Raw genomic sequence first — 6,000 nt, 5'->3', positions numbered from 1 at the left:
TAACATTTGACTAGTGTTAACAAACCCTCTTTAAGATATGTCACTCAAGTTACAATCTTGGAGTATGACTCTAAGAATTGTTTTGGAACGAAGTATGACCCATCTTTTTGATTTAACCATTTCAACAATTCATGACTCCTCTTCTTAGTCATAAGAATGCACTAAGATGACTTTAGAGGACCAATTGTGATATGGTATCTTAATCATTAAGATGATCATAAACATGATACTAAAGTACTCTCCCATCTTTTCAGATTTAAGAAACTTTTATCTTTCTGCCATACTATGATTCTTCTTATTCGTTCTGTCTCACATTGAAACTTCTCCAATGCGACAGACTTATACTTAAACTTATAAGTATAACCATATTTACTGAACTTAAGTAAATCATGACGAATAGTCTTCTTGATCTTTTGTGGTGGACTTGACCAGTGCACAAGAATGTGTACTCGATCCCTTAGTCCTTTCCTTATTCACATATGGAATTAGTCTTAATTTTCCAAGCTGAAAGTTCTCATTCATCATACTATACAACTTACATGATTCCAAGTTTCGGTCCAATTGAACCTTGGGTGATGAGAATCTTTCCTTATTTGGTAATATTATACACTACCACAACCGAAAGAATCAAATCCATTTTGCCAATATTGCTATCAATGGAATGTTATAAGCAACAACTTTTTCACAAATGCCATTGTAAGGATACTTAAAATAAATAAAATCAAAACCTTTTTCTTTTATTTTAAAACTTTGCGGAAAAACTTATCCTTACAATCCATATGAAAACCTTGTTGTTATCTATTCCTAAGCAATATAAATATCATAACTCTTAAGTAATAGCCCAAAATTCTGATCACCGAACCATGCGATTGAAATCCATCTTCGCGATCAGAATCAGCATGTACTTAATAGAGTTAGACAATGGAATTTACCTGAAGTAGAGCCAAACTTATTGATTTTAACATCCTTAGGTAAATTTGGCAGCTTCGTAACCAATGCCCCTTCCTTTGGCAATAGTTACCTATGGACCCTTGATAATGGGACTATCTCAGACTTCGCCTCTCTCTTTACCATTGGGTCAACCGAGTTGACTATGGCCGATCCCTTTCCATTGGGAAGAGAGAGCTTTACTGGATATCCAATGTCATCATTGTCAATGTCCATAGCGTTTTAGGAAGTTGATCTTAGCAAATAGATAAGATCATTAAGGGTCTTGTCTTAGTCTGTTTCATAGGATTCCCAAAAGAACTCACTATGTGACTTAGAAAGTAGTTGAGCCACCAACTTTTTCAAGACTTTGACACCCAACTCTCCCGGCTTGTCAATATGTGACTACATCTCCAAGATGTGATCACACCTAGACCTTGCCTTGCCAATAGGGCTTGAGTGACCTTAAACTTTTTAGGAACTTGTGGGTTGGGGAGAATAATTGGAGGAGGTGAAAAAAGTATGATATCCATGGGACATCATCTTCATTTAGGAAAGCTTGTTTCAAGAGATTTGGGAAGATCATAAATGTCTAGACCAGACATCTTTTTGGGAGATATTCAAGATAGTTGATTTAAAGTCCTTAATATGACACCCAATATGAAATATTAAGGCTAGGACCCAACAAACTATTTTATAACTTAGAAGAGGGATGCCGTAATCCAAACTATAAAATATTTGAAGGTTGGTTAATGACGATTCACCAATTTCCACCATGAAAAATGAAATAATTTATTAGGTTTTAATTGGATTTGAAAGTCCTAGATCTTTGAGATTCATTGAACTGTTCAAAGGCATGTTTCAATCTCGAGTGTGCCCTTCAGGTTTTGTGACTGGGATGCCGAGGATCACAAAACAAGGTGTGAATAACCATACAAATATACTTGGTACCCTTAATATTTACCCCTTAATCAGTGTGCCGGTTAACCACACACGCTCCACCGATACTATGATAAATATTAAGTTACCCTTTGCCTATCTTGTTAAGTCCAGGTTAGTGTGCCGGTTAACCACACACGCTCCACTAACGACTTAAGCAAAGTGCAAAGTGTAATTTCATGGGTTAGCACCAAATTCACATTTTCCTAAGTAACTAAGATTTGGTATTAATAAGAGTTTAGTTACTTAGTATTTATCATTAATACTTTTAATGAAAGGAGAATTATAGTCCTTGTCATACCCGTTCGGCTAACGACCCTCCACCAGTCAAGGAAGCGGTGGGTGAGAGTGGACACCCATTAAACTGTCATTTTATAGGCAGTAACCTTATACCCCCCTTATAGACCGGCTTCGTGAATGAGGCCTACTAACGGTAAGACTGACTTTACTCTTATACATATATATAAATATTATTAACTTATAATATTATAAAGTATAAGGGTTGAATTTTAACTTTTAAAATTCTAAGGGCTAACTTGGAATTAAAGTATTCATAAGTGAAAACTTTTCAAATTCCAAAACTTGAGGGCAAGTTTTGAAACTATTCAAAACTAATTAATTCCATAACTTATGAGTTTAAAGTAGTTTTAATTAAAAAAAAAACTCTTCAAGTTCCATAACTTGAGGACAAGTTATGGAAGACTTTAAACTAATTAATAAAAAAAAATAACTTATTCTTTATTGTAACCTATGGAACTAATTAAGGTTACACTTTTTTTTTTAATTTAATGCAGAGACTCTTGAACCTCCATAACTTGAGGACAAGTTATGGAGTCATAAAACCATTTAATTAGAACTAGACTCTTCATTTTGTAACCTTTGCCAACTTTTATGAGTTTTATGATTCTTAAATGTGACTTTTCATATAACTTGACGGCAAGTTACAAAAACACACTTTGGAATCAACTCTTAGATTAAAATGGATTGAAAACAACTATTTCACACAACTTTTCTATTAATCTAAGAACCTCATAAGAACAAGATAATCCACATCAAATTTTTTTCAAGTAATTAGCATAACTTTTAAACTAATACAATTCGATTTTTCAGCTAATTTTGCAAGTATAACAAGAAAACAAACCTGGGCTCTGATACCACTGTTGGGTTATGAGCATTCTAACACTCCTAAGTGTACATGCAACCCTAAATACCTTGGATCTATGTTTTCTCTATTATACATACAATTATGAACATCCAAGGTATTATCCTAATCTAGCATACAAAATAATAAATATAACAAGATAGAATACATACCTCTTTGATGTAGAATGTCTTCATGAAGCTTGAGTGCCTAGTGCCCCAAGTGTGACACCTCAAATGGTTCACACAACACCAAATACACTTGGAATAACTTGAGAGAAACTTGAACACTCCTTGAAATCGTCTAGCCCTCACACTCACACATTAGTGCACGATTTCTTGAGCCATGGGATTCTTTTATATGGTGGCTATTAGGGTTACACCATGTAACTCATAACTTTACCCATTCCTTATGCTCCATGGATTTTAACCTCCATGGAGTATCCATGGGTCACCCCATGGACTTAGTCCAACATAAGGAATCTTGGATCACAAGCCCACATATATAAGAATGAATGATTTACACAATCAACCCATATATTTAATTAGTCTCCTTTTGATCACTTAATTAATTCCACATTAATTCTTGATCAATACTAATTAAATAACCTTATTAATATATTAGAACTTATAATATATTAATCAACCTTAAGTGTTATTTCTCTCATTATAGTCTATCCTAATGCATGATGCCATGCAACCCAAATGGACCATGCCAGGTCGGGTCAAGTCTTACCAATTATAGTTATGGACTTAGACATTAATCCAACAATTTCATCCCTCATTCTTGGTTCTAGAACTTCATTGCAAGTGTTTCCTACATCCTAAGGGTATTTCCTATGATCATTAGTGGTCTTAGACACTAATTTTAGGCCTATACATGTTAATATGTGCTTAATAGGACCGTACTGTGCTCGGGACTTCACTTAGCATACCAAGCATCCTACTTTTGCCATTCGTCCAAGTCATTCATAATCAGGTGGACCGTACTGTGCTCGGGACTTCACTTAGCATACCAAGCATCCTACTTTTGCCATTCGTCCAAGTCATTCACAATCAGGTGAGTTCATACCCCTACATCTTTCCGAGCTTTTTAATGTTTTAAGGGGGGAATACAAGTAAAATCACAAGTAATCTTGTCTTTAAAAATATAATTTGGTTTATTATATTTTCCTATCATTAGCACACATTATGCGTAGAACTTACTAAACATGGTAAACATTGTTACTACTAGACTTGAAACCAGTTTTACAAAACATGTTAATATGCAAACATTACAAACACAGTTTTCAAAACAAAGGAAACAAACTTATGAATTATGAAATAAAAGGTATTATTTTATAAGGATTCATGTTAATAACAAAAAGGGGTTTTCATAGTATTATTCGTAGATTCGTTGAGAGAACTACAGTGTGAGACACGTATTCTGGGAAGTCTACCCCTTGTAACCAGAGTCTCCTGGAGGGAGAGCCTGAGTTTGTGTATAGATCTATACGGGACTGACAATCCCGCACCCTAACTATTAGCTACAGTCAACCGGGGGTGACAAACGTCATTTCAGTTTTTCGACGTCCGAAGTACGTCGTATTGGTATTCGTCCATCAGCAAGGTTATAAGAATTCACAGGCGAAACATAGACTCGTTCACGTAATAATATACCTAACAAACGGTCAACAAGGTTAGTAACTATGTGATGACTTAGTATGTCCACTAGGGTAATATGAAATTTACATCCGACATGCATTGGGATGTGTGACTTCCGCCGCATTCCCTGTTCCTTGTTTGGTTGTGGGCTTAGGGCAGATTCACCCAATCGGCTGTCTGTTCGAGCTAGATTTCTATAACTCGTATGTAATAAGTGATCACAGGAGGGTATTAACAAAACTTCTAGCTTACAGAACATACTACATATTACTGGTGGTAGCGAGGGTTTTCAAATAGAACAATGCTTAAAAAACATAAGTATGGTAGATACTTGTACTCTTTGGTTTTCAAACAGAACAATGCTTAAACAACATAAGTATGGTAGATACTTGTACTCTTTGGTTTTCAAACAAAATAATGCTTAAACAACATAAGTATGGTAGATACTTGTACTCTTTGGTTTGGAACAGATGATTCAATAACTTACACTTAGGGAAAATATATAATTTTCCAGGATAAACATCAATGCTTTAGAAATAACGGGGTTATTATTCAACTAACGAAATACACTATTAATTTCATAATTCCTTAGTTTATGCATCTGAGTTACGTATGAAGAATATCTGATAGGCAGTGGAATGTGTGGTTTCCATCTCATTTCCTGTTCCTTGTTTGGCTGTGGGCTTAGGGCGGATCCACACAATCAATTGTTTGTTCGATATTGGTTTATACATAGCTAGTATGAGCTAAGTAGTTATTAAAGGAATTGGTTTAATCATGCTTTCACTAAGAAAATATTGGATTTTCTTGAGGAACACCATCAACAGATTTCAAAGGACCAATACAGTTAACTTGTAAGTATCTAGTGAATTCTTTAGGATTATGTACATAAGGATCCCACAACCAGTGGAATGTGTGGCCTCCGCCTCACTTCCTGTTACTTGTTTGGTTGTGGGCTTGGGGCAGAACCACACAGTCGATTATTTGTTCGATCTAGATTGTATATGATTTTCATACACTAAGTACTCGCAGGAGGAACTAGTAAGAATCATTTTTACTTAACATTCATTACATCAGAAAATATAAGTATTTTCTGGAGAAACACAACGCACTTTTCGAAAGAACAAAGAACCTGTTTTCTAAAACAAAACGCTTATGAACTCACCAGCTTTATGTTGATACTCTTTCAAAACCTACTTGTATTCTCAAGACACTAGAAAATAGGTACACGTACCAGATTCAAGAAGACGGAGCATAGTAGCTTCGAGTCTTTACTTGTATTTACTTTTGAAGTCAGTATTATATGAATCAAATGTAATGTAAACATTATAATATAAATACAATGGTTGT

The sequence above is a fragment of the Lactuca virosa genome, chromosome 1 (assembly GCF_052849685.1).
Source record: "Lactuca virosa cultivar CGN04683 chromosome 1, Lactuca_virosa_CGN04683_v6, whole genome shotgun sequence".
Taxonomy (NCBI): Eukaryota; Viridiplantae; Streptophyta; class Magnoliopsida; order Asterales; family Asteraceae; genus Lactuca; species Lactuca virosa.
The sequence above is the reverse complement of the archived record's forward strand: the minus strand, read 5'-3'. Positions refer to the sequence as shown.